Below are 24,617 nucleotides of genomic sequence, written 5' to 3'. Positions count from 1 at the left end.
TGTATACCCTGGTGTGACTGAAACCCCTTACCTTGTTCAAGTTGCAAGGTTGACAGTCTGATTGACAGTCTTAGTGCTTCATGAATTAACACCCATTTTACAAGTGAAGACACTGGGGCCCAGATGTAAGTAACTCCCCCTTCGCTGCCTTCTGTGTCACACAGCCAGGACCCTTGACTCTACGTGGCAAGGACTAGAATTGGAGAGGCAAAGGAATGCAGCCTGTCTTACCCCAGCTTGAAAACCTTCAGGGGTTCCCATTGCTTGCAGATGACAGAATCCCAGCTCTTTAAACTGACTCACAAGCCCTTTTAATGTCGAGTAACCATTTCACTTTTGAAAATTCAGCCCATTGCTTGTCAGTCTCCCTCGACTTCCATTCTCTAGCCATGTTCTGTCATTTTTGCTTCCTCACACGTAACATTATCTCCATTTTTTTCGGACATTTGCACACGGGGTTCCTTTCCACCCAGATCCTCTCACATTCCGCTCCCCTCTACCCGTCCCCCCAGTTAAATCCCACTCTTTCTTCAATTTTCAGCTCATGTCACTTCCTCCAAGGGACCTACGTTAACCACGTACTATCCATTCCTGAGTTCCGTATTGTAGTTCTCATCGACGTAGTGGGCATTACCTGTTCACTCTCTGTGTCCCCAGGAAATTGTAAATATCATCAGAAGAGGGATCGTGCATGGTTTTCCATTGAGTCCCCCAGAGCCTAGCACAGGGCCTGGAAAATTCAGAGATGAACAGAAAATTGGAAACACTCATTATGCAGTGCAGAAGGTAATGGAATCTCAACAGCTTCCAATGCATTCACTATAATTTCAGTAATAATTAGCATCGTGCTTTCACTTTCATTTCTCTTGCCAATGTGAAATGGCAGGGACTATGGTCAAGACAAAAGGAAAAATCACAGAAAAATGAACTGGGTGTTTCTCTACATTTCAATGATATAAAGTGTAGAATTTTAAAAATTCAGCGTTAGATTTAACAAACTCCAACTCGTTCAGAGTTTATTTGAAACCATCTGCTTTATCACCATATTTTTCCTGCCTTTCCTTCCACTCCTCTTATTTCAGTTTTAACAGGCATATGCAATTTACATCCAATTGTAGGTGTGGCTGTAAGGAATTCAACATATTTTTCTAAAACAGTCAAATGTAAAAGAAAATTAAATTCATTGCATGTTACCAACGTTGAGCATAAAACAGCATGTCAATGAGACACCACCACAAGCAAGAACAAAAAAGCAAAAAAAAAAAAAGAAACACACACAAACACAGTCTGGGTTAGACTGAATGTGGCTAGAACAAACCCTAGGCTAGTGTTTTTAAGGGAAAGTTCCCCACATAACCATAATTTCATTCCCAGTTTATAAGGAGTATAGAGTGATATTACATGCAATACCAGAAGAATGTAGATGGAGACAGTGCCAAAAACTGACAAGTGTTTGCCAATATTTACATTTGCTTCGAGTTTCCCAAAGAAATCACTGCTTTAAGGATTAGGGAATGAATATGCACTTTTAATAACAATGCTATAGTAACACGAAGATAAACTGTCCCAGAGACAGCTGCCTTCATTCAGAAAACCTTGTGGAGTGCACACATGGGGCTTCAAAGGATAAAGGGAAGTTCTCAGTGACAAAATCAGCCTGGAGGCTGTGATGGCATGGAGATGTGAGGACTGGGAGATGGACCACAAACAGGAAGACTGAGGAACGCTTCTGTAAGTGACGCCACAGGCAACGGGACCCTGGAGGCATCACCTATACGGTTGGGCAATTCCTCTCTCTTTTGCCTATAAAATGTGTACATGACATTTTAAAGCTCTGGTAGTTACTCTCAGACGTATAAGAGACAGACTGTGCTGCTGTTATCTGTTTCCCGAGTTCAGAGTATTATGAGGAAGTTACTATGGAGAATATCAAAGCCTAGAAAAGCATGATGGGAATAGGAAGGAGCAATGCCCCAGGATAAGGCAACTTTGTCAAGAGCAGGCGACTCGGCCATCTGTAAACTGGGCAGTTTGGCAGCATGAATTTGCACAATCCTGGTGAGATCCACTTACTCATTAAATGAGTGTTGAGTGTGTCCCTCCTGCTGGAACACAGGTTGTTCTGTGCATGGATACCCAGTCTGGATGCTAGTGGCAAGGAGAAGATAACCCATCAGCAATCAATCAATCCAAATAAATAAATAAGGAGATTCACATTATAATAAAAATATAACACCGACATACGATGGAGTGTCTGGTTTTGTGGGAAGAGGGTAGACTAATAAGAGAAATGTCAGTTCAGTGGTGACTTTTGAGCTGTGTCTGCATGACAGCGAGGATACAGCTACATTCAAATATCAGGGAAGAATATTGTAAGAACATAGGGCAGGATGTGAAAACACACTGCAAGATCAGAAAGAGCAAAGACTGGTCAACAAAGAGAAAAACCAGGGCAAATATGGCATGATTCCAGTTATATGTGGTATCTAAAATAGTCAGCCGCAGAGAACAGAATGGCCGTCATCAGGGGCTGGGGCGAGGGGAACTGGGGCATTGTTTCTCAACAGGTATAAACTTTCTGTTATGCAAAATGAATAAGTTCTAGAGACCTGCTTTATAACATGGGACGTACAGTTAACAATATGGTCTCATGCACTTTAAAATATGTTACTAGGATAGATTTCACATTAAGTGCTCTTACCAACACACACACATGGACACGAGGAAATTTTTGAATGTGATGGATATGTGTAGTAACTTGGTTGTGATGGTACCACGAGTGTATACATGTCCAAGCTCATCAAGATGTATATTAAATGTGTGCAGTTATTTGCATATCAATTAACCCACAATAATGCTGGAAGGATGGACGGAAGGGAGGGAGGGAGGAAAGGAGGAAGGGGAGAGGACAGAAGAGGAAGGAAGGGAAAAGAGAGAAAGAAGGGAGGGAGGGAGGAAGGAAGCCAGCAGTGCTTACTGAATGAGAGAGAACATGGCAGAAGTCTGGGGAGATGCAGGGGTCATGCTGTGTAGACTCTTTCAAGGCCGGGGAGGTAAAGCACATTTACATCTCCTATCAGGAGAGTCCACTGGAGGGTTTTACATTGGCAAATATTGACTTAGGCTATGTACATACTACTCTGGCTCTTCTGTGGGAAAAAGACCCTTGAGAGGCAAGATCAGGAGCCAGCAGACCAGGGAGGGGACAGTGTCAGTGGCCAAATGCGAGAGGACGAATGGGGATGCAGAGGAAACAGTGGAAATGAAGTCTGATCCGATGTGGGCTATCTCTGGACACAGAGCAGATCAGAATTGGTCACAGATTGGGGGTAGATACAGGTGATATCATGGGTCACCATAAATGTGTGTGCAAATGTGTTTGCTTGAGCAAGGACACACACGTGTGTGCGTTTGTAGTGTGTTTTCCTTTCCCTGAATTGAAAGGGTGAAATATAAGCATCTAGGTACCAGGCTCATGCATCTTCATTAAAAGATTTTCTCGTAGACACGAGACTAAATAAGTCACCCCCTGGTTGGCCCGGTGGGTTAGGGTGTAATGGTCAGCCCCAAGCTTGGCTTATGGTACCCAGCTGCACCTGTCCACACCGCTTGTGCACATCTTTATAGAGCCCCCTGCCCCCACCCCAGAAAATGAATGGCTTAAGCATTTAAATCCATAAGAAACAGTCAGCTACCACGAATTATTGTGTAAGGAAGTTGTACATGGGAATGGTAGTTGAGGCTAGGAATTCCAAATATGGTATCCGGAATGGATCTGAGATGAGGCAGAGGGGCGGCAGGAGATCGGTTTGCTGTTGTCAGAACAAAGCAGGGCAGTGGAATCCAAGACATCTGGGTTGCCATGGGAATCAAGGAAATTATATGAGTATAAAGATGCGGAACTAATATTTGTTAAGAGCATACAACGTGGGAAGCATCCAGCTGGCCGCAAGCACCCTTGAGGTAGGGATCTCCGGTGACTGAAATGGTGGCTGCGAGAGGTTAGGCAGGGTACTCAGAGTCACAGAACCCAGGCGTGGTGGAGCCAGCCCCTCCCCAGCCCACGAGTGTACGAGGTAGTCCTGAGCTTGTCTGTCTTCCTGTGCATCCTGCCTCCCACTGGTCTCTCTCACCTTCCACATCGAATCCATCCACACGCCTTGTTGGTTATGGCTTCTGATTCTGTCTTCACTCACTGGACTTCTCTGTCGCTGTTGCCTGAATCAGAGGCTCTCACCATCTCTCTCCTGGGCCAGTAGGCTTGTGACTCCATTTCCCAAAACCTAAGAAGTGAGACGACCCAAACAGTCAGCTTCAAATACTCAAACGTGCAGGAGAAAGCAATTAGGGTGGCTTTAGTATTTCCACCCCAAGCACACGAGGGCTTTTTGTGTCTCCTATAGCATTTAGTGTGGCCCTCACACAAGAAAACGTGATCATTTAAGGGTGTATTTTGCATGAAAGCCAGTTAGAAATCTGGTAGCAATTTTGCATATTTGAACCTAGAAGGCAACTGTCTTGATAAATGTTTATTCTCTACAAACATTGGCAGAAGCAAGAAAAGCAAAAAGTGCCTGCAATGTTGCCAGACACACCACTAGCTTGTTCACTTACTATGACTTGTGGGGACCAATTAGTTTGAATTCATTTTCAATCAGATCAATCACACCATACTTACAGTTTGCTGGTGTCTGTATATGTTGTTTGTCTAACTGGTTGAAAAGTACTTATAGCCAGATTTATGGAAGGCTTTGGTCTGTTTCCTCCAGAGAGCAGGGTGATGGCCTAGGCAGGGCTGTCTGGGAGCTGTGAGCTCTGATTGGTGTCAATCCAAATGCATCTTTCTAATGCTAAGCTAATGAATGGAATGAGTCATCTGGCTGACTCAGAGACCCTTAAGTAATTGGGATGCTCTCAAGTTTCCTGGAGCATTTTTCTAAGGTCATTCCAAGCCTCCCATTTGGTCATCATCACACTTTATTTTCAAAGTGTCAGTTCGGATGGCACCTTCATTAAAACCATTATGACTTTAATAATGATGAGAAGTCCAGACACTGACAGCTGAGCGGCATTAGGAAAAGACAGACTGTTGCTAATTTATGTATCTTGGCAAAATGGGAGGCTGCCCAGTCCATTGTCTCAGCTCTCTCCTGGCGTCCGGTTCTCTAACTTGATCAGTGTCAGAACCGGTCATCAGGTAAAACCTCAGACTCCTCTCGCTCGCCATCTTCCCTCTCCCAACATGGACCAATTACCACCATCTCCTAGCACTGACTTGGAGATGTCTCTCAAACAACCCCCTTTTCCAATTTCCCTGCCATTAATTTAGTAAGCAGACCGAAAACCCTACCCAAAGAGGTATGCATAGCCCTCTCCGCCACCCGTGTTTTGAATACATTCATGCTATACACAAAAACAAACAGTAAACAACGGTGAAACAATTTTAAAGGCATCCACAAATAGTAAAAGCATGAGTCTACAGGCATCTGAGATTGCTTCAAAATGGAAATATAACATTGGGACAAAATTAGAAGTCCAGAAACACCTCAGTGTGTGTATGTGTGTGTTCGTTTGTTAAAATTGTTTTCTATGGTAGATGGTGACTTCAGCTATGAGAAATTGGATGGATTTATCAATAAATGATACTAGGGGAACTGGTAAATTATTTGAGAAAAGTTTGGTACTTAATCCAAGTATTGACTAATGTAGTTTCAAGTTTAAAATATTACCAATAAATTTTTAAAAGCACTGTGAGGAAAATAAGTCATTTTAACCACAGGATGGGAAATGCTCTCTAACGCTAATACCATGGGGGAAATCATAAAGAAAAATGTACATAGAATGATAAAATAAAACTATAAAATTGTACATAAAAGGACTTAATAAAATATTTAAAACCAACAACAGATTAAGAAAAATATATTTGCAGCACATAGGAAAGATATAGAGTTGATATTGTTAAGGGTTTTAATAAATCAGGAAAGCAATAGCTCAATAATAAAATGAACAAGGAAGAAATCCTCACCCATACGTACACACTCTGAAAATGTCATGGCGCTAAAGCTTATAATACAAATATTAAAATATTTTCACTTTAATTAGTAAAAGTAAACATAACTTACATGTGAAAAATTAGTTCTTTTTTATTGCCTACCAAATTGGCAAGAATGAGAAAGAAAAAAGAAAAGTACTGATACAGAATTTGTATTTTTCCCACTTAAATCAGAACCATCCCACCCAGCAGATTTATCAAGAAAACTCCAGATGAAAAAATTCTGCCTTGAAAGTTCCTTTAGAACTTGCCTGCTTCTTAGACCAACTGTCTTCTTTGTTGGTTCAGAATATAAACTCAGCGAGGACGCCAGAGGTAAGAGGTGGTCGGGGGGTGGTGCCCACTCCTCATATATCGGAGTCTTCAGCTGTGTCCGGTGCTGGAGTGGCTCCAGAGAACACCTGAACCCCAGGTCATAAAGCTGGGCAGGTGCTGGGCGGCAAGAACCACCCCAGCCCCTCAGCTCCTGTGCCTCCTTGGGGGATGGAGTCTGAGTCTGGCCCAGCCAACAGTGAATCCCCACCATGCCTGGCACGTCGTATGTGCTCAAAAAAAGTGTGAGTTCATGTACAGTTTTGGTCCTTCCTGAGAATATTTGCGAATGGCTCCATTAGCTGAAACGTCAGGGGTCTTAAAGCACATTCCCTCCTGAACAAGTGTCAGTCTATTGATAAATAATTTGTCATGCCTCCCCTTTGTTCCCCAAATAAATAAATAAATACATAAATCTGCATAGTGGAGGAGGCTCACAGAAATCCCAGCATCCTCAGGGCTGGTTGGTGGAGGCAACCAAGGAGCACAGAGAGTGACATCAGCTTGTCATGAGCAAAGAGTGACATGACTTCCTCAGACCCACGGAAGCTTATTATCTGAGCATGGGCAAAATGCTGTCTATACTCTCATTTTGTGATTTCAATTTTGGGTAAATAAGGGAAGCCAAATGTGACTCTATTAGAGGCATCGAGGCATCTATCTCCTAAGTCATTTCTACCTCTTGTAATGTAGGTTCCAAAGCAAAACAATCTGGTTTGAGGAGGAGAGCTAGGGACCAAAGCTGACTTGTAAATGATCTCGCCCTAGAAATCCAACGTGTTTAGCAATGTTGGAAATCACAGGGGAGCAAAACGTTCAGAGGTACACGTGCATCAGGACTAAAACTTCACCTGAGGAAGGACTCCCCTTGAGCTGGTCAATAAACGATGGGGCAGGATTCCCCGGATGTGAAATTCTGTCACTCAGACTCTGGAGCTCATGCCCATGAACTCAAACTACGAATCCTTGGGAGAGAGGCCGGTGTTAAAACTGGAAACCAAAACAGTGTCCTTTATCTAAACTTGCAAGGCACATCTTTAATTGCAGCATGGAGGTGAAGGCTTTAACGGCCATGGAGGGAAAGGTCAGTGGCTTGGAGCGCTCTGACACATCACCTCTCATGTGGATCCCAGAGCCCTCAATGGTTCTTATCCTATTGGCATGGACACTAAGGAAACAGCAGAGGCACTGATAAAACACTCAGCGATTCTCAGGGTCAGAGCATCAGAGGCCATCACTACGGGGAAGGAAGAAAATGTCAGGTATCACCCAGTTGCTAAGAAGGCTGCCATCCTACGTGCATGTCTGGCACCTCTGGGCACTCGTGTCACACTGACGGTGACTGACAATTGGAAGGAGATGCTTCTCTGCCACCATTTTGTTCCTTCCCCCAAAGAAGGACGACTCAGCTAATTGGTCTGACACTAGGGAGCTGACTGGGACCTGGCCTGCGGCAGGTTGGGTAACCATCCATCCACAGGTCATAATGTTCACGAGAGTCCTTCCAACTTGACCTCCTGAATCCATGTTGGAGTTCTCAGGACCACGCCAGTTTACTTTCTTTTATTTCCCTCACATGGGTACTTTGTGTAGTACAAATCATGTCCTCTCTGTTTTGGAATGCTTCATCTTTTCCCTAGATGACGTGTATAATGTATGATTCTTTTTTCACTGATAATTGATGGCTATCAATTGGCAAGGACCTGAGAACTAAGATGTCTGATCAAGTCCAGCTCCCTCTGTGCTTGTGGAGTGAGTGGCACATGCTCTTCAAGGAGACAGGATAAGGAATCTGCTCTAAGAGAGGGTGGTTCTTCTTATCTTTCCTGGAAATGTGTCCCCTAACGTGCAGGGGCATTGTGCATCCATTCACCAGGGTCCATGGGGATTCCTGGGCCCCACACCACACTTACAAACAGACCTCGTAGGAGGCAAGGCCCAGGAATCTGTATTTTTACAAGGTCAGCAGATGTCTCTCTGCACACAAATTTTTAAGACTGTAGCTTTCCACAACCATCCAGGCTTGATACAATTCTAATTTTTAACTTAGAGTGATTTGTTAAATGCGTATTTGTGATTTAGTCATTTCCAAACCTTTTGTTTAGACTTTGCTTAAAGCCAACATTAAATGACATGCTATAGGAAGGCTGAGGAGAAGGCAGCCAGCCCAGCTGGGAAATGCTGCCAAAGAGTTTACGCCGTCAATTATCACAAACATGCTATCAAGAAAAACTGCAGCAATAAAGCAACTACACAGGAAACTACTGGAAAACACGCTACTTCTCTAGACTGTTCAGGTGAGAGGTTTTTCCTCTCTTTCCTCAATTAACAGATTGAGGGGAAGAAAACCCAACCTTGGTTTGTCACATGATGAAATCAGTACAAAAATTTTGTTGGAGGCAGATCCCCAAATGAGGGATTAGACAAGTGCAATTTTGAATGATGGTTCTGAGAGTTGGCTCGATGCTCTTCCCTGAGCCTCCCACACGTGTTGCAGTGTGGGGAGCTGGCTTCCAGGGATAGAGCTGGGAGGCCCGTTCTGGGAGAGAGCCGTACTGCGAGGGCTGCCCGCTCACCGTGGAGGGCGGGAGGCCCTACCTCCTCCCACGTCATGTTAAAGAGACCTTCTGCAGTTTGTGGCCATGGAGCGCTGGTGTCTAAGTGACACGAGCAAACTCACAGGTGTGGCTGAACAGAGCAGCATTAGAAAGGGCTGGGTTCAGGAAGAAAGCAAACCCAAATTTTGAAGCTGAAAGGCATCACAATTATTCTCCCATGGGGGCCAAACATGATCCAGAGCCTCTCTTTTCAAGTAGCCCCCCTGAAAGGAAGCAGGGGCTTACGCAGGGGACACCAAGTGAAGCCTTGGATTCTTGTGTATACATGGATTTTATACCTTAACGTGACCTAGGAGGCCGTTTGGTTTGGCTTTTTGTTTGTTTTGAGGAAGTGACTATAGCAGTAATGGAGCTGGCCAGAAGTTCACCCAGAGACAGTGGAAATATTAAACCCCATGAACAAATGTAAAGGACTAATAGGCAAAAACAATACAGTGGTTCTACAATCGTAACCCACCACTCGTGGTTACGTCATTTACTAATTTCACGCATGTTCCACATGGCTCCACACAGAAAGAGGAAAACAAGACTCTGAATTAGTAAAGGTGTGTTCCTACATCAGAATTTGCAAACGGACAGCTGTGGTCACTGGCTATGTTTTGTCTAAGGACATACAGTGTTTATTTTGGCCAACATTTTAAAATTGGAGATTTCTTTAAAAAAGAGAAGGAAAGATCCAGTGTTCTGACTTCTCTGTACATTTGGAAGAGCTGGGAAAAGTGGGCCCGAATTCCCACTCGGCAGGCAGGCATTTTTGGAGAACAGTGTCTGCCCTTGACACTTCCTGGTGCCGACCAAGGAACCAGGACAACTTTCCCTAGGTGTGTCACCTTTGAGCTTATAGACCATGGCGAACAACACAATACTTTGTATTTAATTTGTCAAAGGAAAATATATTTAGTGTGTTACCCTAGAAAATCAGGAACCTGGTAAGTTAGAATATTTGGGTTAGATCCTGGTTCTGTAATTTAAAACTTGCATAAAATTACTCAAAATCAGTTGACCCCTTTGAAGCTGAATAATTCATCCATTCATTGAGGGAAGAAAATAACACCTACCCTAGAGGCTTGCCATGGGTCCTGAGAGTTGTGCATCGCATAAATCCCTTAGCATATTGTCAAGCAACTTAACAGCACTCGATAAATAGCAGCTGATTTCAACCACGACTTGAATTTTGAATAAAATTGCCTGAGATGTTTTAAAGATATGTGGACGTGATGACATAGTTATCTTTTATAACAGAAACATATATACACCCTCTCAAGAAAACTCAGCTCCGGATGTTCGGGAAATAAAAGCTGTAGAGAGCTTTTAAAATCACTTGTTTTACAAATAGCAAAGAGAGGCCTGCAAAGATAATGTGCTTATTTACGATCCCCTATCTAGTTTTTGTGCAAGGTGTGTGCGCCTGGAATCCATACCGCCTCCTGCCCTGTCAACTATTCTACCCGAGAGAAATAAGTGTGGCTCCCAACAATAAGACAGACAGTTAGTCCAGGGAGGTACTGACATGGAAAACCAAGGAGAATGAGGGTCTTTAAGTGCAAATGTGATTTGTATTTACTGCTGAACTAAGCTGGGGATTTAACGTGAAAGAACTGTATCGTGGCCCTCATTGTTGTTAATGGTCACGATAAAGTCCCATAACCTTTACAGCTTATAAAACATGTTCCCATGTTTGATTCCCCATAATCCAGTGAGATTCACTTTATTATCCTCATATTACAGAGGATGGAAAATCAAAGCGGAGACCCAATAGGGATTTTGGAAATAAATGGCTCATTTTTAATATTAGAAGAAAAAAAAATATTGGAGAAGCAAATACCAGAGAAGTGAAAAGATACAGGTGGCGGAATCTGGATGAGACGACCTGTCATCTAGGTCAGAGCCTCACACACGTGTTCAGGTCTGCACACATCTCTGGGCATTTCCCTCACCAAGGGGTCAGGGGTACAAGACGTAAAAATACAGACAACAGTAATGATTTGTAATTTGCAGTGTTCTTGCTGAGTATCATGCTTGTCATGTGCCATCTTTCTAATCCTTAATTCTGTTTGATGATGTCAGTATGGCAATTGTTAATTTACAAATAAGGCGAACTCAGACTCCACATTACGGAATGAGGCAGGCTACGTCGCTGCTCCTCAAGGTCATGGTCCAGATCAGTCACCCATTCTTGTGCTGTGTCTCCTCTAAAAACACTACTTGCCGGCTCCTATCAGACTGTGGTCAGGACATTTGTGTGGATAGTCCTCCACAGCGGTGACCCCGAGTAGGTCTGTGTCCTCCAGGATTTGTCTACGATCAGGATGGTCCAGGCCCGTGTTTCTTTGATTCTCTCTGAATCTCTTTTTTCCCAGGGGTTTAGAGGTCAGAGCTGGTGAAAGGGCTTAGTTATTCCCTGGTTATTGTTTCTGATCCTTACAACTGATTTCTCTTCTCCATGAACTGAGTATAATATACCTGCATGACACAGGTTTTATAACCCTGATAATAGCTAACGCCTACATAACACTTACTGTCTGCCAGACTCTGTGTCGGGGCTTTACATGTTGTAAGTCACCTAATTCTTACATGAACTCTCCAGGTAGGTCCTTTTCATCATTGCACAGGTAAGGGGACTGTGTTTTAGAGAGCTAAGTATATAAGATAATAATAATAATAATAATATAATAATAATAATAATATAATAATAATAATAATAATACTCATGCCACAAATGCTTGCTATTTCACAGACACTGAACGAGGCACTTTACATGAATATCTTGCTTAATGGTCATGCCTACAATTTGACTCAAGCATCATTTACACTTACCTTGGAGAGAAAAACAAAAACAACAACAACAACAAATAAGATGCTATGTGAGATTTAGACTGGACAGGTTCGCACAATTGGAATTAAAATCTGAAAACGGTTCTCGAAAATTCCAAAGCCAGTGTGCGTTCTGCTCCATCAGCTTCTATACGTGACACACGTAGCTTCTACCTGCCCACCTGCTGATACGTGGCAGGCACTGAACACACATTCGCTTTCACCTCTGCCCCACGTCAACCCCCAGAAGCAGACCTCCATCCGAGGAGTAGCTCCTGGCTGATGTTTGGGGTTTGGGGTACGATGTGGAAATGGGAGTATGCAGCACCCCAGTCGCTGTGGGCTCAGAGGTAGGTCGCCCACTCGGGACAACTATAATCCCTTGAGAAATGATAAAGGTTATTTATTTGTTTTGCATTCATTAGAGAATGCCATTTAGTTTTGGACCTTTTCAGTAAAGTCAAGTAATAAGACATCCCTAAATCCATTGGTATACTGGGCGTGAATAACCTTTACATAGTACACAAGGGTGGATGTTTGATTGGAAAGAGACTGTAGCTGAGAAAGAGTGGATTTTTCTGCCTCCTCCAACCCCTTCAATATGAGCACTTGCTGATATGAGAAAGGTCATGGAACATTTATCAATGTTGCATTTTCTGTGTAGCTCATTTAGAAACTATAAAGCACCCCTGCCCTCCCAAATATATTTTTGTTGTTGTTGATAAACAGGCATTTCCTTATCTCTAAATTAGCCTTGCCTTGTTAAATTTGTCCACCGATTACACTCAACCCTCAGGTCTCACTAGCCAATCAAAAACTCCCTTTTATCTGATCCTAGGAAGCATTTTACCTGTGGCAGCTTCCTCCTGGAAAATCTAAGCAGTTTCCAAATATTGTGACTGTGACCATAGCCCACAAAAACACATGTCAAAATGAATGTGACCTTTCATTGGCACAACTTTCTTTATTTTTCCTTTCTTTCCTCCCCTGTGCAATTACCTTCAGAGAACTGTGCCCACAGATGTTGGCTATGTCGATAATTAACTTTTGCCAAAAGCTATCCCTAGAAAGAACATCAAAATGAGCCAAATTTTAATTCAACAGGATAGGAAATAACGGTGACTCTCTTATTGCCTCTTGGAGGATAAAGTGGAAATGGCACAGACTTCGGAATTGAACAAATTAAAGATTAAATTCTGGTATGACTTAAGGAGAAAGATTGTACCTTTTTAGGCCACGGATTTCTCATTAGACAAAGTTTTCTAAGACTGTGTGTAGATGAAAATTGGTCTAGATTTGCATAGTTGTACAGGTTAAATGTTTCAAAGATGTTTCGTGCTGCTTCCAGACAGCATGATGGAATCTCAAAGGTACGTCTTAGCAGCAATCTGCCCTTCTCAGGTACCTAGGACCCATTGCTCAGCTTAAAGATTTTCTGTTTTGTGTGCATATCTGTCTCATAAACTCCATCATAAATATTGATCTGCCCTATTGACTACCTTTTACAGCTAATATGATAGACTGTTAAATAAAGCCATCGCAGAGAGTAGCACAGGAACCATACCATATTCCGACCGAGAACAGTATAGCCAGTGATTAAACGTGCAATTGCTTTCAGGAAAAAAAGCAGTTTTATGCCTGGACATCAGCCCAAGAGTACTCGTTGGAGCCCTGACAGGAAAAAAAAAATGCGAAGAGAATAACTTGTCATTAACTAATGTTGACTTCAAGGGGAGTGATATTTCACAAAAGCAGAAAGTTCAAAGCCTCATGTCGCACTGTTTGAAAATTAGTGCTGACAGGCCCAGAGGCGTCCGTCTCCATCAGAGGCCCTGTAGCTGAAAACACCTGTAGGAACCATTACCAAGCAGCGCCGTTTCTATCATCATTTGGACTGTATGCTCTTAATAAACAGCACATCTGTTTGAGGGGCAGCAGGATAATGATGATGGAGTTTTAATGACCAAAGAGTTATGCCTTTTCATCGTTTGATTTTACAACTACAGACAATAGCATTATTTAGATTACTGCTTCAGGAAAAGAAAACAAAAAACAAGCCACATGTAACAGTTTCCCTCCGTTCTTCCCCTCTCTTTTCTATAATGTCTTCACCCACTCTTCCCATTTGTCTCTCTCAGAGTTGTCTTGGGAAAGTCAGTGTAAGTGGTCAGAACAGGATGAACCTGGCTGTCAAATAGACATGGCTTTTCATCACGGCACTTCCTGTCCAAGCTGAGTGCGTGTTTGCATGTTAGGTAAGTTGGCAAGCCCCATTCTCCTCACCTCACAACTGGAGTTAATAACAAAGAGGTGATACCATGACGACACTCAGATACATTCACGTATGAAAGCCACTTGACGTGCAGCTGCTCCATAGGATGGTAAGCGATGTGACACTCAGTAATGACACGAGGAGATGGGGCCGACCAATTCACAGGCATATGTGTGAGCAAGGCTCTAACACGCATAACTAAGCATATTTACAAATTAAAGATGGGAACCTATGAACGTTTACATAAATTCTTACCCTGAGATGCACTTTTTTTTTTTTTTTAAGTCTTTTAATACGGAGGCTCCCCTGGATCCTTTGGGGTTTCCCATTTTCGTTATTTTCATCCTTCCTGTGACTTTACCCTGGTGTGTCTCTCACTAGACAAGCATTCTGAATTCTTTGCTTTCCAATTCAATCGCTACCTTATACCACTTCTTACTGACATCAACAAAGATTTTGCGAAAGAGGTCTACCCTAACTGCCTTCCCTTTAGTCCTGTGTGTAATACGTGTATTTGTTCCAAGAGCGCTCATTGCCTCCCAAATACCACCCAATTGCCCAGGATTTCAAAATCTGTATCTTCATGCCCTAATCTGCTCCAAATTTCCAGCAAATCTTTTTTAACAATTAATTAACGGGTACCTAGAGGCATTTCCAATTTTCCACGACCTACATAATAACTTATCACCCCTGGGCACGATCCCTAATATGTTTGTCATCCAAACAAGAAATGCCAGCTGCCTCGGCCTCCCATTCTCTCAGCTGCACCACTGTGGCCACAAGTCCTCGTCACTGTACTTTCACAGGGTCTTTCCCACGTGTCTTTTCCTTCCCACCCTCTGCTCTTTTCTTTGTTTTGGTTCATCCTTTCCTGTTTGTTGATATTTTCTTGCTAAAATCACAAATCAGATAACTTGAAAAGATCTCTCTCGCCTAGAAAATCTATAATCCCAAACCTCATACTTACTTTTATCTATTCATATATTTTATCTGTCTTTCCTAGACTATGCAGCTCTTGGATATTATACATATATTTAATTATTAACTACTATATATTGTATACAATTTGGGGTCAGAAATGTTTACTCCCAAATTTTCTCACTCCTGAGAGATTGTATGAGTTCTAGAATTAAAAAAAAAAAATCAATTATGATTCACTTGGCTGTTTGCAACAAATGAAAGAAAATGACTTTTAAAAGTCCACTATTTGTCCTTTTTAACTGATTTACATGTGATTTGGCCTGCGGATTGAGCTTGAAGGATTGTGGGGTTACATTAAATGGAATGTCTAATCCGTATATTCCATATCGTCCCATCCCTGATCTCCTTGATTATAATCTTGCCTCTACCCATTTTGGTCTCTATTATTTCACAACAATGTTCATTAAGCCAAGAGCATCTTATACATGCACTATAAATATTTACTTGTTTATATTTTTATGTTTAAAGTAAACGAAAATTAAATTTCTCTAATTTCCCTATGGAGCACGTGGATAATCCAGAGAGGAAGCAAATCTGCTTGGGGAGAAATGACATAGTTCCAGAATTCTCTTTGAGCTGAAGGCCATGTGAGAATGAAAGAGATCCTAAGAAATATTGCCAAAACGAAGAAACGAGTCACCCTGCACATGCAGGGGGACAGGGAACTACCCAGGAATGGTCATGCGACCCCCCCTTGCGCCCACCCTCACCCCCACTTATTGCATGTGTTTTCCTACTTTCCTAGAATGACTAGAGCCGCAGTTATTGTGCAAAGCATCTATTACTGTCTTGCTAAATATCTGGTTCATTCAAATAGAAGCAAGCAAACAAAACTATGCTGGATTCTGTCTTAAACGGAAGGAGGTAGATATTAGGCTCCACAGAGAAGTCTGTTCTTAAGCCACTATTCAGAAATAGTCTTTCATTCATGCATTCGTTCACTGAACGAGACATATAATTAGCGCCTTCTGCGTTCCACCCACGGCCGGCTCAGAGGCTCAGGTCGCAGGACAAGCAGAGGCCGTGTGAGCCGCACGGTGTGGTGAAGAAAAAGGAGAGCAGTGAAGACAGCCCTGTTCACGATTACGTATATTTTCCGTTTATGTGAATACGGTCCTGCCTCCTCCGCTGGACAGTAAGTCCATGAGGAAGGGATTTTGTTCCTACTTTATCCACCCCTGTACCCACCAAGTAGCCCAGTGTCTGACGGGTGCTTACAAACATTTGGTAAATGCTGCATCATTTCCCCCCATAGAAAGTTACCTGATTTACTTATCTCTTTATCAGCTCTAGTCACCAAGTACTTTTGCTTATTTGGAAATTGGTAAGCGGATGGTTCTAACTCATAAAATAGAATTATTTGCCTGTTTCAGTAAACACCAACCCTGTCCTGTCAATCAATTGGCTTATCTAATTCTGCCCTCAGGTCCTGGATCTGCTCTTTAGAGTAAATAATCAATCACATCCTCTTGTTACTGGAGATAGTATCAAAGGAGTCTGCACAGGATATGCGTCCTACATCTTTCTTAAGACACCATGGACCCAGGAGAAGGTGTCACATGACAGCGTCATTGGCAGATGTAGGTCAAGTCTACAGCTGTTAGGAGAAGAGCTGGGAAAGCAGCCTCACGCTGTTAAGCGTGACTCACCACCAATCATCCTCCCAGACAGAAGTAAATGTCCTCTTCCACATTTGTTGCTAGGAGACAAAAAAGAAACAGTGTGCTCTCCCACACCTGGTAGCAATTTTTAAATGGATATAACAATAAGAAGAATAATGATAGTAATGATAATGCCTGAACCAGATGGATGTGCAAGGGATTGTAAAATCATAATCTCTACAATTTCCCAGCCATTCAATTCCCTGGTTGAATGGCACAAAAAGGCAAAAGCATTTTCAAATGGTGTTAAGCTTAATACCTATGCGTATCGTTGATGAATATCAGATTGTACAAAGTAAAATAGCAACTGGAGATTTATGCAGAGAAAATTGTTTTTAAAAAGCAGGACTGATTGTGACCTAAACATGATCTCACCCAACCTTCCTTCCTTCAATGACTGAGTCCATCCGATCTCCCAAGAGACTCTACCCCTTGTGGCAACCCGCAGACATGCATATTATTTACTTCACTGAGAGTTCTCCAAATATTGTGGAAAAAAACCCACCAGAGTGATTTCAGGACTCATGATTTAACCTCATGCTCTGGTTTGCTACTTAATGTTTATAAAAGCAACGCAATAGAGGTATAAAGAAAGGCAAATCAAGCCTCAGAGGGTGTGTATCGTTAAAGAACTCACTGGATAAAGGTATCCAAATGCAATGGCAGATTTTAAATAGCAGCGAGGAAAGAGGTGGATACCAGGGTGAAACTCACTGTGTGCTACCTAAGGAACTGCCAAATGGAGGTATGAAGGAAGTCAGTGGAAGGGTGCTGAGGGATGACACACTGGGCAAATGCAACAGTATGAACTTGGTTGTTACTTGTTAAAAACTCCGCGAGAGCTATGGGGTGCACCCCTTACCGCCCACGTGCACACCCAAGTCAAGTCAAGAGAGCACAGACTACTCCTGTCTCATCCACTGTGCCCTGAAATTGTTCTCCAGCTCTGCAGTTACTGCCACTATGATACTCTAGAGACAAAGTCTGAAAACGTCTAACTGGGTGAGGAAGATGCCCCTGTGTATTAAAATGCTTTGCCTTGGGCAGGCCAGCGTTGCACATAGGCCTGCTATTTTGTGAGGACCAACAGGCTGTGTATCGGTGCTGAAATTGTCAGCTACCTTCCACGTGGTCATTGCTACAAATGGCTTTCACGAGACTCTCTCAGCAGTTAGCGTATTTTGGCATGTCTTATTTTCAGAGGGATGCCAAGTTTGAGGACTAAGAACCTTCGCCACTGGGTTCACTGAGGATGAGCCTGTCAGATATGGTAGCTGACGGAACTTAGGCTCTCCTTTGTGCGTGGTGAGTATGACGCCCACTCTTCATTCTTTTTAACCCGACCCTCTCATCCGGGGTTTGCATCATGACGTCATGGGAGCTCAATGGGTCTCGTATGTAGGCCTTACTGCTGATTCTGAGTCCATGACGTGTTCCAGTCTCTGAACAGGGAAACTCTTTCACCTTCTGATCAAAGAAGATAAACATTCTTACCTCATAGTGATCACGGCAACTGAAATTACTGACTCGTTGTGAAAGTATTTGCTTACCACTAGATGGGTAAGATATTATTGTCCACACAGCAGTTCCTCCTAGACTCTTGTTACGGTGATAAAGCTTCTCGAGCCCATGTTTTATAAGCAAGAACCAAACTGAGTCATTCCACCATTGCTACACATCACACCGTTAGACTCTCCACAGAGATCTTAGATTTTCCAACTGAGGAGAGAAAAAATAGTAACTCTCATTTCCACAACTTTATTGCCATGAGAGAATCGTGTATTCATTTATTTAACAAATGTCAATCAAGCACCTGCTCTGTTCAAGGCCCTGACCAGATTTTACATGAGTGTGTGTGTACACACACACACACACTTTATTCATGCATATTTATGCATGCATGCCCACACACACACGTAGGTGCATTTGCACGTGTGTGTATGCACATAAATGGGCATCCATGTGATTTAACCAAAGGGCCTCAACAGAGCAGGTCCTCACAGCTGTTCCCCCTCGAGCTTTGGAGCTCAGAGGCAGCCTGACTGGTCTTTCTGAGGTAGGGTTATAAGAAAGTCTCTTATAAATACAGAGACATCAGGGAGGGCGACCCTGGTAGCGTGGAGCTGGTGAGTTAGGGCTCCACAAAGGTTGGTACTGGAGGTCTGTATTTTGAAGATTAAGGGAGACTTGACCTCCTTGTGGAGAGTGGGGACAGTGTGCAGGGGTGTTCTGACAGCAAGAGCAGCCCATCGGAAGGCACAGAGGCAGAACAAACATGGTTTTTTGGGGGGTAGCGGGTTGCTTTTGTTTGTTTCTTAGTTTGCACTGAGCAATTCAGTGCGATTGAGAGTTTAGTTTGGTGCAGTGATGGAAAGGGAGCAAACTTCTTAGTTCTGTATCAGAAAGCCCCACACTGCAGGGACTCATGTCCCATATAAACCTTACTTAGCAGCTAGGAAGCCTGGGGCTCACAGGAAGCTTTGCAGTCCTCACGGATGTAGATTCTTTTTCCTTTTCAAGCTGAGTTTTGCATTTCTAAATGACTACTAGAAATCCAACCATCACCTTCCTGTTTCAGGAAGGAAGAAAGCAGGAGTATGAGCTGACCCCCTCGTGGGTCTGCTGCTCTTCAGGCTTCCAGGTTCCCCGCCAAGCCTCACTGCACCCAAATCTCTCTGGACACACCCAACGGCTAGGCAGGAAGATGTGTTTTTTAACTGGAAGTGAGTACTGCAGCCCTGGCTACAAGTGACACTCTGTCAGTAAGGAAGAAGTTAGACTAGAAGCCAGTTAGGCAATCAATAGTCTCTGCAATAAATTTCTTCAAGATGGCCTTATCTCTACTGAGCACCTACTATGTGCCATGATCTATGAGGAAAGATTTGAACTATGACGTCTCATTCATTCTCCACACCAGCTATATGAAATATCTGTATTATCTGAAAAAAAATACAACTCTAAGTTTCAAAGAGGTTCACATGTTTGCTCGTGATCAGACAGACAGTGAGTGATGGCATTGAGTGTGAACCTGATCTGTCTGAAACCAAATCGTCTTCCTACCACATGACACAGCCTCGGGAAGTTAACTCAGAGAAGACCCTCTGTGTCCCATGCAAGGGACACTGCTTTTCAAAATGGTAGTCTTCGTAATGAACACCCTGCTCTGGCCGATAGGTCACAATCATTTAGTTAGAGGAGAATGATGTATGCCTCCACGAAACAAAAGTTGGGTATAATTATAATTTCATTTACAAGCCACTTAGCTCATGCTCACTGGAGCAGATTTTCTTTCCCTAAATTGCCACTGTGTATTTTCCTGATACTCATTTCGAGTATTTGGGTGGCCACGAGGCCTGCAGAGTTTCTTGGGAAAACTGAGATGATGGCAACACTGGTGTCTGGCAGAGGTTATGGGCGCTGAGGTGTCACCACAAGCAGTGGAGACCGACTGAGATATTGCCTTCAGGCTGGGGCCGAGCCCAGCCAAGATTTTAGACGCCGCATCTTTCCTGGGGCTAAGGTTTAATTTCATAGAGAGGAGATCTTTTCTATTTCTGGGAAATATCCACAGTTCCTACGTGTCTCCTGCCCCTTGCACGCTTAGCTACCCCGTGTAGAGCCCAGAATAATAGAGGGGCTGCCTCCTCCATTGCCAAGGCCAAGCTTCCCAGCTGTGCTTTGAAATCCCATCCTTTCAGCCTTCACAGAAATGCTGTTGACAGTCTCTTCTCCCTAGCTGATGTTTAGCCCTTCCCTTTAACCTCTGCCTCTCCCTTCTAGCTTTATTTAACATGCTTAAGTCGCCCAGTTTAAAACAAGCTTCCAAAGAGGCGTCTTTGACCCCACATACACCTCCAGTGGACCTTGCTCTTCTGCTTCAGAGTTGAAAGTTGTTTTAAAGCATTGCCTGTTCTGACCTTCTCCCTGGCTTCCAATAGGGATTATACCCATCTCTCATGTAAACAGCTCTCCTGCTTGGTGTGGGATCAGCCAAGGTTCCCGTCGCCTGGTGTGTCATTTCATCCCTCCCGAAGTGTCCAGTTCTCGTGTTCCGTGGGCCCTAAAGAACTTGATCCAATCGGTCACTTCCTGGGCTCGGAATACTTTATTCACTCTGCTGCCACCAGACCCCGGTTCTCCGATTTTCCTCGTAGGTCTTACGTGGTCTGTGTTTGCCTCCGCCTCCGCCTCCTCTAACGGCTTCTTACGTTGCTGGGCCCTCAGAGAGCTCTGGCTCAGTTCCTGTCCTCAAGGTGACACCATCCTCATCCATGGCCTCAGGGAGCATCCACGCAGGAGTACAAGTCACACTTCTAAGTCCTGCGTGTCCTGCATGTTTCTCATTTGCCCCATGAACTCTTCATGAATTGTCTCAAAGTCATCTAAAATTCAAGATACCTAAGAACAAATTCCAGGTGTTTCATCGTAAACTTGGCCCCCTCCATCCATTCAGTTAAGCAAAGAGATACACTGACATAGCCCCTTTTCACCCCTCAGCACGTGTCTAACACAGTTTTGAGTCCACCTCTTAAATAGCTCATACCTTTCCCCCCACTAAAGCTCCCTGCTGTAGAAATCACCTTCTCTCGCCGGGAAGCCTGCGGGGTGCTGCTCGCTGGTCTCTCCACGGGCCCTCCTCTATGTGCCAGCCCTGCGTCCTCGCCCTCGCCCTGTTTCCATCTGTTCCCCGTAATGCAGCCACGAGAATTTCATCATGTCACAGACCCACACACTGGCTGAAGGCACTGCAATCGTTGCACTGCTCTGAGGGTGAAGACAGAAAGCCTTCCCGTGGCTGCGACGCCTCGCTGTCCCCCAGCTCCTATGGCTCCAGCTCCACCCTCGCACCATCTTCCCCAGCACTGCGTGGACCACGGCCATGCAGACCTCATATTCCAGGATCCCTCTCATTGCAGAGCTTCTGAACCACACAGCTTCTCCTTCTGCGTGGGATCCGATCTTCCCCCCCATCTCCAGCGCCCCCTCATCTAATGACCCTGCCTTGACCCGAGAGACCTCCCCTGAACCCAAGAGGTTTCCCTGAGCCTCAACACTGAGCAGGTCTCACTTTTATAACATTAATAGCAAGCAACACTCATCTCCTTCCCACAGCTCATGCTGCAGACTGGGGAAACCGAGAGCAGCTGATCCTAACCGATGCTGCAGTGTGACTAGTGTGCAGATTCCAATGGTGTGAAATCTCACGGAGAACAGGGCTACCTTCTCATGAAGAGTGTGGGCCTGATGTCTTCCTACTCTACTCAGCCGAGGAAATGCCATCCTGTGTTCTCTCTACTCTGTGAAGAGCTCTGAATGAAAGGACTCTCTAGAGTTCAGAGGTTGATGAAAGAGAAGGGCTGCCACGCTCTGCTGTGAGTCCCTCCTCACTGCTCACGTTGGTAACCTTGCTAGGACTGGTTCCCACGGCAGTCTCGTCTCTCCCTCCAGCCCAGGGAGACCAGAATCAACGCACTTCTGATCGTAAGTCAAAACAGGAGTAATATTGCCCCCAAGAGGGAAAAATCGGGGCTGGGTGGGGGCAAAACTCTCTCCCTTTGAATGTATGAAGAACAGATACAATACACAACCTAAGATATATCTGTGGTATTAAGATTTCATGGGGGGCGTGAATAAGGAAAACACGGTTTAAAGAAGTTCCTTAAGTGAATGATAAATGAAAAAAGGCTAATAGACACTGAGTTAGATCCTACCTCCTCTCATTTGCATCCCCTGCTCCCAACAAAAGAAATGCAACTTCTGTCAAAGAAATAATCTCTACGTCCCCAATATGAACTTGTGGAAATTCTTTACACACGATCCTGAGCCAGACCGAGTGTAATGCAATCCATCTGTAAGCTCCTTAAGAACGGATGCACACTTTTGTGATGTAAACTAAAGCGATGTCCAGCCCCCAAAAGGTTTTACAATCCTCTGAATTGACCTCTAGAACATCTCCTTAAATTATCTGCCGTGATGGGATTTACCGAGCTTGCAAAGAGAGCAGACATTAAGTTTCCTGTCCACCGTTATACTCACATTTCTTAGCACAGTACCCGACATTGGGCAGAGGCCAGCACCGGCAGTAAATAAATTGGTAGCTACCACCTGTTGAATACCTACTATGCGCAGACACAGGGGGTTGGACTGTAATTAATTTTCTATCTTAAAAGAACCCTTCTGTGCTGCTTTTATTATTCCCATGCTATAAACAAAGCCTATGAAGTCACGAGGCAAAGGGACGTCATCCAGGTCACATACTTAGAACATGCCAGTCCCAGGATTAGGGTGAAGGTCAGCCTGTCACCAAGTCTCACCCCTTTGTGTTTTTAGGGTCAAACACCACCACCTAAGAAGGCAATAATCCTATTGTATTACATTTAATACAGTCATGTCTTATCAGCTTCTAGTCATGTATGAAAAACCACTGAGCAGGCTCACTTTTGTGAAGTCACTTTTTAACTGATTTCACAGAAATAAAAATTCTCATCCGATGAATCAATAATCAATTTTTAGTATTCTGACAAGCTGAAAAAAAACCACAGTAAAACTCTTGGACGTTAGCGCCTGTCAATCCTATGTGGTCTAAGTGGAAACCTGGTGTGGAAAGATGGGCAGAAAGGGCTGGGAACTGGAAGGGTGGAAAGAGATTTTCCAGGTCCACCAGGATATTCTTCAAAGAACTATTTAGTCCCACTGGAACAGAATGATTTGGGGTATTTTCACTCAAACTATGGTGTGTGCACAAGTAGCCATTACCTAGGAGCTTGGTATAAGCACAGATTTTACAGTCTTCCCTCAGACCTGTTTCACGTAGCACAATGTGCAGGCGATTCCTACACACACTCAGGTCAGACGAGCACCCACGAGGGGCATTCGCACTCAGGGATATATTCGGTGACATATGCCAGTGTAACCATCTGCACCACACTTTCTCCATTTGTGAGGACGCAGTACAGAAAACTATTGTGACAAAGCTGCTCGTCAGAGCAGGCTCAGGATTAAAGGTACTGGAAGTAACAACGACACCAAAACATGAGCAAAACAGCATATGGAGAGAACGGAGAAGTGAGGTTACCCGCGTCTGGATTGTAACCCTTTCCTGATTGGCTGAATGACTTGGACGAAGTCACTTTAGCTCTAACACCTTGCGTGCCTCAGTTCTGCATTCACACTATGGTACTAAGTACTCCCGCGTTTCCTTTATATTCTATTTAGAGAGCAGTGGGACTCGCTTCATCCCTGACTTACTGTATCCTTCCTAGGGTTCATCTCCAGGGCCCTTTGCCTCCAGTTTATTTCTAACCTGTGACGATGGACAGATAAGAGGTTCCTCACTCATCATAGTTAATGTGCTAGAACATCACGCCATTTAAATAAATTTTATCTGATACCTCATCATCCAAATTCTATTCTGGGATCACACTACGAATACTCCCGAGGCACAGTCTTACTTGAAAAATGTTATTTCAATTTGTTGAATATCATTCTTTACAGGATTTAGGTCAAACGAGGGACGGTGCTAAATCCAAACCAAACAATATGTGTCCGCAATAAATTTCTGTTCCTGCATTATTCATGCATAATGGCGTAGGTGACTCTGCAAGCATTCTGAATTAAGTAGAATTGATTTCTCACTTTTTAAATGCTCTGTTGTACAAGCCTTTTTGTACTTTTACTTCTCCTTAACAAATAAAGTATTGATTCGTCTCCACCGAACATGTTTTATTTAAACTTTGGTCTTTGTCAGCAGCTTCGTCCTTGGTACCCACAATTCCCTTTCCTCACTTACCAATTGTCTTGTGATCTTGAAGGTGAAATCCTTCAACCTGGCCGCTGAGCAGGGAGTCACTGCAGAGTGGGTCACGGGTTCACCAAGAACAGTGACATTCTTTTGAGTTTTCACTCCA

The 24,617-nt window shown here is 43.7% G+C and overlaps 1 long non-coding RNA gene across 1 annotated transcript in view; it reads right to left on the bottom strand.

The window, feature by feature from the left end:
• Nucleotides 1-259: 259 nt before the first annotated feature.
• Nucleotides 260-24,617, bottom strand: part of LOC141567815 (uncharacterized) — a 115,092-nt gene continuing 90,734 nt past the window's right edge. Inside the window, exons 2-3 of the long non-coding RNA XR_012490654.1 lie at nt 4,134-4,283; nt 260-730 (exon numbers count right to left, since the gene is read on the bottom strand). This is a non-coding gene — a long non-coding RNA (uncharacterized LOC141567815). The remainder of the gene's footprint in view (nt 731-4,133; nt 4,284-24,617) is intronic.

This window comes from Rhinolophus sinicus, linkage group LG12 (assembly GCF_036562045.2).
Source record: "Rhinolophus sinicus isolate RSC01 linkage group LG12, ASM3656204v1, whole genome shotgun sequence".
Lineage (NCBI taxonomy): Eukaryota > Metazoa > Chordata > Mammalia > Chiroptera > Rhinolophidae > Rhinolophus > Rhinolophus sinicus.
The sequence above is the reverse complement of the archived record's forward strand: the minus strand, read 5'-3'. Positions and strand labels throughout refer to the sequence as shown.